The sequence below is a fragment of the Ursus americanus genome, chromosome 35, assembly GCF_024610735.1.
Source record: "Ursus americanus isolate L20-20 chromosome 35, mUrsAme1.1.p, whole genome shotgun sequence".
Classification (NCBI taxonomy): Eukaryota; Metazoa; Chordata; class Mammalia; order Carnivora; family Ursidae; genus Ursus; species Ursus americanus.
Window position 1 is genome coordinate 8031063 of NC_142161.1, and position 12043 is coordinate 8043105.

Below are 12043 nucleotides of genomic sequence, written 5' to 3' on the forward strand. Positions count from 1 at the left end.
AATTCAGTTTGGCCCAAGAAGATGAGAGGAGATAATTTAGATTTGGGAGTTAGTGTTATAGTGATTATGTGCTGAATTACAGGAATGGGAGGGAATCACTTTGGGGGAAAAATCATCAAAATGGTAAGAAATAGTGAAAAAAAAAGTTACAACAGAAGTCTAGGAAAGAGTTTGAGGAATATAAGGTATTCACTCTCAATTTAATTTGTGGAGATGCCAATGAGCAGTTAGACAGTTGGAGAAGGGACTAGAGAAACAAGATAGATTAAGGATCAAGGGTGTGTTGTGTTTTTGTTTTTACTTTTAATAGGAGAATTCAGCATGTTTTTTAGACAGAGAAGCCAGAGGAGATGGCAGCTGTTGAAAAGAGAGGGTGTAATGAACTGGGCAAGGTCTCAGAGGGAAGGCTAGAAAGAATAAAGTCCAAGGAAAAGGTTATCAGGAGTAGAAAGAAGGAAAATCACCTCTTCCTTGACAAAAGGAAGCATTTGGTATAGATTATCCTAGTGTCATTTTAATCTAAAATCATGGAACCATTACTGAGAGGAAAACAAATTACTTTCTCTTAAAATGCTCATAGGCTGCTGGCATTCTATTTCAGCTACATGATTAAATTCCACTTATAACAATGGGCACAGGCTATGGCTGTGCTGAGACCTTATACATGTTCTCCCAAATATAGTGATAACTTTTGAATAAAATAGAAATCCATATAAGGAGAGATTTCATTAGCTGCTAATGAGACTTTATGTACACACATCCCATACAACTTCAGAGTATATGATAACATTAATACAAATGGGAGTGTGGGAAAAATTTACAGTATGTTGATGTCATTTTGTGTCATCCAATGTAGAAATATCAGAGCTAGGAATCTGAGTCTGGCACTCAGGTGTTTATTTATTTATTTATTTATTTATTTATTTATTTATTTATTTTTAAAGATTTTATTTATTTATTTATTTGACAGAGAGAGGGACAGCCAGTGAGAGAGGGCGCACAAGCAGGGGAAGTGGGAGAGGAAGAAGCAGGCTCCCAGCAGAGCATGGAGCCCGATGTGGGGCTCGATCCCAGAACCCTGGGATCATGCCCTGAGCCTAAGGCAGACGCTTGTCGACTGAGCCACCCAGATGCCCCACTCAGGTGTTTAATGAAAGTCTTGATTTCAAGAAAATTTGGGAAAAACTCTCCCAAATATTAATTACATTTTTTCAAGTGATTGCACTGACAAATGGTTAGACATAGCTATAAGAACACAAACCTTGTAATATTATGAAAACAAAACTAAATTCACACAAATGGCAGAATTTTGATACTGATACAAGTCTGTGTGAACATTAGCCACTTTATTAATGGCTTCTATATAGATTTATTGCCCCTATTTGTCCTTATTTTGCCTTTCTTCCTTTATTATTTGTTTTATTTTATTGCATGCATTTTGTTGCCTAAGTTCATTTTTGAAACCAAATATATAAATGAATATAATAATATGTCAGTATCAGAGTTTTGCTTTCAATTTATGAATGCACAATGATTCACTTATTCATTCTAATGAAAATAAAGATTTGGGTTTTTCTAAGATTATAAATAATGCTGCTAAGAATATTTTGTCCATACATCATGTGTACATAGACGTACTTTTGGTATTCGTGATATCAACATCAGTGGAAATTTCTACACTGCTTTTAAAAGCAGATATACCACCTACAGAGTGTGAGTATCCCTAATATTCCTAGGGCAAGCATTAAGGTCAGGAAGGTCCTTTTGACATAGTAAATTGGGCATTCTCCCCACCAAGAACAAGAAGTTCATTTCTCCAACACCTGAGAACATATTGAGAAATAATGTCCAAAAAGGTCAAACTCTTCAAATCTCTATCAATGAATGCAGGTTAGAGTAATCAAACCAGCACTGAGGAGAAATGCCAGTTGGAAACCAGTAATTCTACTATCCCTGGAAGAGTGATACCTATCAAACAAAATAAATTGCCTGGGAAGCATAAGGAAATAGAAACTAAGAATTGCACTGAACGGATATTATGCATCTTGTTCATAATGCTTTTAACAGCCTGCTGTAGCCAGTAAAAAAGCCAGAGGGCCCATGGGAGATGACTGTGGGCTACTGATAACTGAACAAGGTACTGCTTCCTATTGATACGGCTATGCCCAACATTGCCACCATCTTAGATACCTTGGCCATGGTCCTAGGAGTATACCATGCCATAGTGGACTTATCAAAAAAAAAAAAAATTTTTTTTTTCAGTATACCTCTGGCCACCGAGTCACAGATCAGTTTGCCTGCAAGTGGGAGGGGCAACAATGGATCTTTCAAGTGTTTCCCCAAGGTTACCTACACAACCCCATGATATATCATGGGATGATAGCCCAAGATCTGTTCTCCTTCCCCACATCAATATAATGTTTATGTGTGAAAACTTGTCTCTGCTGCAGGACACTCTGTAGACTTTGCTGGAACATCTGTGACTGAGAGGATGAGTGGTGGACTCAGAAAATGCAAGGCCCAGACACCACCAAGTTTCTGGAGTTATATGGCCAAGAGAATCAGGGCAACAAGCTGCCTTTGGGAAGGCGGAAATACTAGTAAAGCAGATTAAAGCTCTGGGCATCTCCCAAGCAGGGCTGCCATTTGAGTTCTATGTATCTGTGACTCTGCAAGGTGTGGGTTGGGCACTGTGGCAGAGACAACAGAAGGAGAGAGTACCCTTAGGATTTCGGTCCCAACTCTCGAAGGGGGCAGGAACTCAATATATCCCCATAGAACAACAGCTCCTCACAGTGATACAATGTGCTCCTCCAGGTAGAGCCTCTTACAAGGGAATAGCATGTCATGGTAAGAACTTTTCTTGCTAATCAAGGGGTGGATTGAGAATATGTTCCATTGATCTACGTCTGCCAGGGCTCAAAACTCCCACTTTGATTAAATGGCAAACCTATTTGCAGCTGAGAAGTTCTTTGTCCGCCAGCCAACTTCTCTAGAAATGTGGACATTACTAGGCCCTGTAGAGTATACAGATCCTCCAAATGCCCCCACCCCTATTCCTGTGGTGGCTTTTGTGGCTTGTAGAGAGGGAATGGGGAGAATTCCCGTTGATGCCTGGTATACAGATGGGCCTAGTCAGGGGAACAAGCCCACTTGGACTGTAGTGGCTATTCTGCCCAACACTGATAACCTTTGGATGGAGACAGGAATGAATCGTAGCAGCCAGTGGGCTGAACTCAAGAGCAGCTTGGCTGGTGATCACTCATAAGCCCTGGCTGTTAACTCTTTGCACTGACAGGCTGTTCTAAAGGGGTTGACCCTATGGCTTGGAAAATGGAAAGCTGAGGTGTGGATGATCACGAATAAGCCCTTGTCAGGATATGTGGAAAAATATCTGGGTTCGCTTACAAGAGCCTGAAGCTGTCCTCACTGTCTTCCATGTCCTGACTCATAAAGTGCAGATACTCCCTGAAAATCAGGAAGCTGATACCCTAGGTCAGGTACCAGCCCTAGCAACTGACTTTTCAGGAGATACAGCTGATTGGGTGCACAGAAAGAGTGACCACTATAGTGCCTAAGAGGGATGGCATATTGCCAAGGATGCCAGATTGCCCTTAAAATGTAGTGACTTGATTAATGTAGTAAGATCATGAACTGTGTGTTCTAAACAACACTCTAGGTAACTGCCAAAGGAGTCTGAGGCCATCCACAGGAGGAACTGGCAAATTGATCGTACTGGCCCCCGTCTTCCTAGCGAGGGTTCTAAGTATGCCTCGGTTTGTGTGGACACGTGTCTGACCTAACCCAAGCTTTTCCTATTGCCATACAAACCAGGCTGCCACCATTAGGGGATGAGAGAAGCTGAGTACCAACTACAGGTACCCCTGTTGAATAGTGATAGGGATCACGTTTCAGAGGTTATGATATGCAAGAGCAGGCAAAAGAACATGACATTGAATAGAGGTTCCATCTCCCGTATAACACACAAGCAGGAGGATTTGTAGAAAGAAAGAATGAAATATTAAAGTATCAGATTAAATTACTAACAACCACCTTGGCTTGGCCGACTATTAATTTATGATGTCCTAATGTTATATCATCTTTATTAGATCACAAGGACACAGATGCATATTCTGAATGATTCGACCCCAGCCTATGGGACTTAATAAATCAGTGGTTTGTGTCAGAGGGCTCATGGTGGGAAAAAATATTGGTACTTATTTTGGGGATCATTATCTTAATCTGTATTTTCTCTTGCATGTGCTTATATTGTTGCTGTGGGATCTGCCTATGGTGCAGCTAGATAGTTGTCAAAGGAACTACCTTCATGCTAACAAACCTGCTGACTGCCCAGGGTACATTGTCAAAGGTGGGGAGACATGTCAGATTGTAAGAGCTGGTCAGGAGAGGTACAGTATTGGAGGAGGTCATCAAGAGGATGTGATTGCTGGTTGACCCCTGAACTGGACCCAGTAATCAGAGGCTCTTTATTCCTTCCCCTATTCTTGGAATGTATGTTCTGCACTTTTTTTTTAATTAACATCTAATGTATTATTTCTTTCAGGGTTACAGGTCTGTGATTCATCAGTCTTGCACAATTCACAGCACTCACCATAGCACATACCCTCCCCAATGTCCATCACCCCTTCCCACATTAGGAAATACTTCAGGTAACGTCCTTAACAGAGTAGTGTGGTATTGAGACCGTCTCAACTATATATGTGCCTGAACCCTGTTAAGGCCTCTAAACTCTTAAGATGCTGGCAGGCAGATACAGAGAGCTACTCCTCTTGCCACCACCCAAGACAAGCCTGGATTGTAAATTTTTTGTCAACGCAAAATGATCAAATCTTTTAGTAATTTTAAAGAGAAAGGAAAAGAGTTTTGTTTAAGCCCAAGTTAGGGCAGCTGCCTGGGATATACAATCTTCACCAAGAAGAGAGTGCTCCAGAAAAGGAACATGTGATGTAGGGTTATATATGTTGTTGTTGTTGTTTTCTATAAAGAGTTACAAACCATCATGCTGGAGGACATTCCAGAAAGTTGATCTTATGTTTTTATCTTATGTTTTTAGTATATGCAAGGCTTATGACTTTAATCTTATGAGAACCAGTGAAGTTTCTCTTATCATATGTTCAGAATGCTCCTTTTTGGGGGTGTCTAGGTCGTACCGTCTGTTAACAGGCAGACTCTTGGTTTCTGCTCAGGTCATGATCTCAGGGTCCTGAGATAGAGCCCTACCTGACAGTCTGTGCTCAGTGGGGAGTCTGCTTCTCTCTCTCTCCTCTGTCCAACCCCCACCCTCTCTCCCCCGCCAAATAAATTTAAAAATCTTAAAAAAAAGAAGAGAGAGAGAGAATGCTCCTTTTTGGTTATTTATTTATTTATTTATTTATTTATTTATTTATTTATAACAAAGCGGACGTGTGCCTGGGGCAGAACTAGAGCCCGTGTTTTGAGGTTTTGCCAGTCATTCTGACCTTGATAGATATTAAAGCATAGCTTCCTTAGGAGCCCAGAAGCAGAGCCCCAAACATTAAAAGTTGAAAATTTCCTCTTGCTTATTAAAACTTCCATCTGCCCATCTGGAATGGTCTACCTCTTCAGTCTCTCCTTGCCCTGTCATATACATGGGCCAGATTTGAATTCACTCTGGGGAAACACCAGAGCTGCAAACCAACAGACTCCACTGGATCAAAGCTGTACTCCGCATGCTTTACTTCTTCACCCTGATGATGTTGTAAACACAGTATGGAAAGAAGCAGCTTGACCAGAGGATTGTAAAAGGCTTTACAGCAGTGGTTCTGCCTTAATATTGTAATACTTACACGTCTTTAGTCTTACCTCAATAATCTTTGCCAGGGTAAGGCAGTCTCCATGAAAACTGCTGCATTCAATGACTGCTTTGTTAATTTGTAACATTTGGGGCCATCCCAGGTGTGAACAGAAAACCCTTCACTCAATCCAGTGTCAGAAGTAACAATTGAAAGATCTCCAGCAACTGCCCATTACATACGGCCGTTGAAAGTGAAGGAGGAAAAGCGTAGGCGCAAAGGGCGGCAGGACTCTGTGTCTGGCAGCGTTTCTGCCGGGAGGGGTCCGGAGCCACGCGGGACATCTCGCAGCTGCCTTCCCCCTGTCCCGCGAGAGGTCGTCCAGCAGGAAGTCAGGACACTTCCGGCTTCTCGCCGCCACAACTTTCTGTGGAGAATCTGAATAGCCTGAAGTGATGAAATTCCCCAGGTTCCCGTTTAATGGTCTCCAGTGCAAATGCCTTTTCACCGAGATTTGAAGGTAAGCCATGCGTGCCTATTCAGAGTTTCAGTTAATATTTTCATTCGCGCTTTTACTGAAGGAAAGCCTCTGCTCCTTGAGGGTTAATTCCGGCATGCCTGGAATTAGTCTGAGCTGTTTTGCTGAAGTAAGATATGTACCAAGACTGTATTGACTCCAGACAAGGCATGACTTGTACTGATTAATGGAGTTGCTTTTCAACTGCGGGGCCAAGATGAGTTTCTGCTTAATTGCACCGGCTTATGAAAATTGTTTGTTAACGGCGAGGTGATGGTTTACACCTGGTTTAGGTGACCTTCCCCCACCCTGACTCTGCCACTGGGGCTGGGTTCCTTCACAATACTACGCTTACATTAGGTCCCCTGGTCTGAGGTACTCTGTACCTATCTTGGTGGTTCGTGATTTGAGGGGAAGTACATCCACTACAACCCTGCAGATGGAGGATAGTAAGAGCTAGCTTGTGGCTTCTGATCTGTGCTGTGAGCAGCCTTTGAAATGAAGTTCCTACTTCAATGCCGCTACCATTTTGTATTCTTTTTTTGCAATAACCTGTAGATTCTTAAGCTTTGGTAATTGCAAGTCCTATGATTGAAACTTGCCTCACTGCCACAATTAGTGAAGCCTCCACCAAGAAAAGCAGAGAAGAAAACAAATAAGCAAAGCAAAACAAAACAGAACGGAAGAAACGGGGAGTGCAAAGAGAAGAAAACAAAAAGGCAAGAAAACCGTAACCCATATCCTCAAGAAGAAAGGGAAGGTGTTTATTGCATCCAAAGCAATAGACTTGGAGGCTATTTGAAAAAACATAAAAAAAAAAAACACAACAAATTCTAGAAAGTTTAGAAGATAAAGTAGGGGAAATCTGAAAAGCAGGAAAGAAGGAAATGAGATGAAACATAGTAGAGAAAGATCCAGGTGTTTAAATATTTTCTAATAGAAGTTCTAGGATGTTGGAGAAAAATGGAAGGGGAGAAAATTAACAATTCACAAAAATCCCAAGAAAGAAAAAGGCAATCTCCACTGTACCAGCCCAATGAATTAAAAGTCTCAACTAAAGAGGAGGGGAAAGATGGCGGAGGAGTAGGGGTTCCCTTTTTCGGCTGGTCCCCTGAGTCGAGCTGGATATATATATCAGACCAGCCTGAATACCCACGGAATCAGCCTGAGACGCAGGAAGACGCATCTGGATCTCTACAAATGAACATCTCCAGCGCTGAGTATTGAGGTACGAAGTGGGGAGCCGTGAAACCGCGCACAGATATCGGAAGATAAACAGAAGGGGGAGGGAGCTGCAGTGCTCGGGCGCCGGGAAGCAGTAGCCACCTGAACTGGGGAGCAGCCAGACTTGTGGACGGGCACCCTCGAGAGAGTTGACTGAGACTGTGAGTCTGGGAACGCGTATGTGACCAGACTGACAACTGGATCTCCGGAGCACACACTTGAACTAGACTGAAACCGAGAGCTTGGGAGCGGGCGCGCGACCAGACTGAAAACCGGCGCTTGGGAGTGCGCGCGAACCGCACTGAAACAGAGAGCTTGGGAGCGCACGAGGGAACCGGGGCTGCTTCTGGTGTTAGAAACACAAAGGACAGAGATGTGCGGGCCCTGGAAGTGAGGGCTGAGACACCGGCTGTGGGGTGTGTAACCCTGGACGCTGCAGGGTTTTTAGCAGCACCAACAGAAACAGAGTTAAAGAGGCCAAGAGAGCTCAGTGGAGAGCAACTGCAGTCTCTCTGTTCTGAGACAGAGGCTGGGATACCGCCACTGCTGCTCTGACTCTCAGAAGAGCCACAGAAAACTGCCAGGGAAAGCCACCAGAGAACAAAAGCCCGGAAATACCAGCTCACATTGTGCCAATGCCCATCCCCCCTTGCAGGGGATAGGGAGACTTTACCCAAACAGGGTTGCCTGAAAATCAGCGTGGAAGGCCCCTCCCCCAAAGAAGCCAACATCCCTAAGGTCCCTATAAAACAAGTGCACATTGCCTGGATCCTGGTCAATAATTTGGGCTCTGGGCAACCCCGCAACCTTTCCTCATCAGAATGACGAGAAGGAGAAATCCCCCCCAGCAAAGAAAAGATAATGAGTCTGTGGCCTCTGCCACAGACCTGATGGATATGGATATAACCAAATTATCCGAAATGGAGTTGGAGTTCAGAGTAACAATGGTCAGGATGATGTGTAGACTTGAAAAAAATATTAATGAAAATATTAACGAGAATATAGAATCTCTAAGGACAGAAATGAGAGCGAATCTGGCAGACATAAAAAATGCTATGAATCAAATGCAGTTAAAACTAGATGCTCTGATGGCCAGGGTAAATGAGGCAGAAGATGAATTAGTGAATTGGACGATGTGATGGTAGAAGAGGAAGTTAAAACAGAAACTTGACTCAAAAAAATCCAATCTCAAGAATGTAGATTATGGGAGATTACTGACTCAATGAAATGTTCCAATGTCAGAATCATTGGCATCCCTGATGGGGTGGAGAAAAACAGAGGTCTAGAAGAGATATTCCAACAAGTTGTAGCTGAAAACTTCCCTAATTTAGCAAAGGAAATAAGCATTCGTGTCCAAGAGGCAGAGAGGACCCCTCCCAAGGTCAACCACAACAAACCTATGCCACGTCATGTCATAGGGCAATTTGCAAATATTAGATCCAAGGATACAGTATTGAAAGCGGCCAGCGCAAAGAAATTCCTCACGTACAGAGGCAAAAATATCAGAATAATGTCAGACCTGTCTACAAAGACCTGGAATGAGAGGAAGGGTTGGCAGGACATTTTTAAAGCTCTATCTGAGAAAAACATGCAGCCAAGGATCCTTTATCCAGCAAGGATGTCATTCAGAATTGATGGAGAGATAAGGACCTTCCAGGATCGCCAGACAGTGACCAAATTCGTAACCATGAAACCACCCCTACAGGAGATATTAAGGGGGGTTCTATAAAAGTAAAAAAGGCCCCAAGAGTGATACAGAACAGAAATTTACAATCTGTAGAAACAAAGACTTTACTGGCAACATGACATCATTAAAATCATATCTCTCAATAATCACTCTTAATGTGAATGGCCTAAACACTCCCATAAATGCCACAGGGTTGCAGATTGGATAAAAAGAGATGACCCATCCATTTGCTGTCTACAAGAGACTCATCTTGAACCTAAAGATAGATCCAGACTGAAAGTGAAGGGATGGAAAACCATTTTTCATGCCAATGGAACTCAAAAGAAAGCTGGGGTAGAAATTCTCATATCAGACAGATTAGATTTTAAACTAAAGATGGTTAGAGATACAGAAGGACACTATATTATTCTTAAAGGATATATCCAACAAGTGGATATGACAATTAAAAATACCTATGCCCCCAACAGGGGAGCAGCAAGATACATAAGCCAACTCTTAACCAGAATAAAGAGACATAAAGATAAAAATACATTAATAGTAGGGGACCTCAACACTCCACTCTCAGCAGTAGACAGATCACCTAAGCAGAAAATCAACAAAGAAACAAGAGCTTTGAATGACGTACTAGACCAGATGGACCTCATAGATATATATATATAGAACACTACACCCCAGAACAACAGAATACTCATTCTTTTTGAATGCACATGGAACTTTCTCCAGAATAGGTCATATACTGGGTCAAAAAACAGGTCTCAACTGATACCAAAAGACTGAAATTATTCCCTGCATATTCTCAGACCACAATGCTTTGAAATTGGAACTCAATCACAAGGAAAAATTTGGAAGAAACTCAAACACTTGGAAACTAAGAACCATCCTGCTCAATAATGATTGGATAAACCAGGAAATCAAAAATCAATTTAAACAATTTATGGAGACCAATGAGAATGAAAACACAATGGTCCAAAACCTATGGGACACTGCAAAGGCAGTCCTAAAGGGAAAACACATAGCCATCCAAGCCTCACTCAAAAGAATAGAAAAATCTAAAATGCAGTTTTTATATTCTCACCTCAAGAAGCTGGAGCTGGAACAGAAGAACAGGCCTAACCCAAGCACGAGAAAGCAGTTGATCAAGATTACAGCAGAGATCAATGAATTAGAAATCAGGAGCACAGTGGAGCAGATCAACAGAACTAGAACCTGGTTCTTTGAAAGAAGAAAAAAGATTGATAATCCACTGGCAAGACTTATTCAAAAGAATAGAGAAAGGACCCAAATTAATAAAATTATGAAGGAAAAGGGAGAGTTCACAACTAACACCAATGAAATAGAAAGGATTATTAGAAACTTTTATCAACAGCTTTATGCCAATAAATTAAACAACCTGGAAGAAATGGATGCCTTCCTGGAAACCTATAAACTACCAAGACTGAAAGAGGAAGAAATCGATTTTTTAAACAGACTGATTAATTATGAAGAGACTGAAGCAGTGATCAAAAACCTCCCAAAAAACAAGAGTCCAGGGACTGACGTATTCCCCGGGGAATTCTCCCAAACATTCAAAAAAGAAATAATACCTATTCTCCTGAAGCTGTTTCAAAAAATAGAAACAGAAGGAAAACTACCAAACTCATTCTATGAGGCCAGTATTACCTTGATCCCCAAACCAGGCAAAGACCTCATCAAAAAGGAGAATTACAGACCAATATCCCTGATGAATATGGACACCGAAATCCTCAACAAGATCCTGGCTAATAGAATCCAACAGTACATTAAAAGGATTATCCATCATGACCAAGTAGGATTCATCCCTGGGATGCAAGGGTGGTCCAACATTCACAAGTTGATCAGTATGATAGATCATATCAACAAGAAAAGAGTCAAGAACAATATGACCCTCTCAATTGATGCAGAAAAAGCATTTGACAAAATACAGCATCCTTTCCTGATTAAAACACTTCAGAGTGTAGGGATAGAGGGTACATTCCTCAATTTCATAAAAACCATCTATGAAAAGCCTACAGCAAATATCATTCTCAATGGGGGAAAAGCTGGAAGCCTTTCCCTTAAGATCAGGAACACGACAAGGATGCCCACTCTTGCCATTATTTTTCAACATAGTACTAGAAGTCCTTGCAACAGCAATCAGACAACAAAAAGGGATAAAATGTATCCAAATCGGCAAAGAAGAAGTCAACTGTCTCTCTTCGCAGATGACATGATACTCTACTTGGAAAACCCAAAAGACTCCACCCCCAAACTACTAGAAGTTATAGAGCAATTCAGTAATGTGGCGGGATACAAAATCAATGCTCAGAAATCAGTTGCAATTCTATACATGAACAGTGACTGAAGAAAGAGAAATTAGGGAATCCATTCCATTTGCAATAGCACCAAAAATCATACGTTACCTTGGAATTAACTTAACCAGAGACATAAAGGATCTATATTCTAGAAACTACAAATCACTCTTGAAAGACATTGAAGAAGATACAAAAAGGTGGAAAGATATTCCATGCTCATGGATCGGAAGAATTAACATAGTTAAAATGTCTGTGCTACCCAGAGCAATCTACACTTTCAGTATCATCCCAATCAAAATACCAATGACATTTTTCAAAGAACTGGAACAAACAGCCCTTTAATTTGTGTGGAACCAGAAAAGGCCCCGAATCGCCAAGGAATTGTTGAAAAGGAAAAACAAAGCTGGGGGCATCACAATGCCAGATTTCAAGCTATACTACAAAGCTGTGATCACAAAGACAGCATGGTACTGACACAAAAACAGACACATAGACCAATGGAACAGAATAGAGAGCCCAGAAATGGACCCTC

The 12043-nt window shown here is 41.7% G+C and overlaps 1 long non-coding RNA gene across 8 annotated transcripts in view; it reads left to right on the forward strand.

Annotated features, from left to right (window-relative positions):
- The window catches only part of LOC123795723 (uncharacterized), an 870146-nt gene that overhangs the window by 43993 nt on the left and 814110 nt on the right, over nucleotides 1-12043 (forward strand). For 6 of the 8 annotated variants that reach the window (XR_015722989.1, XR_015722993.1, XR_015722991.1 and 3 more), the window contains exon 1: nucleotides 5617-6294. The exons of 1 other annotated variant lie outside the window; for it this stretch is intronic. This is a non-coding gene — a long non-coding RNA (uncharacterized LOC123795723). Of the gene's footprint in view, nucleotides 1-5614; nucleotides 6295-12043 lie in introns of those variants that run through there. One more of the 8 variants, XR_015722994.1, reaches the window with a different exon arrangement.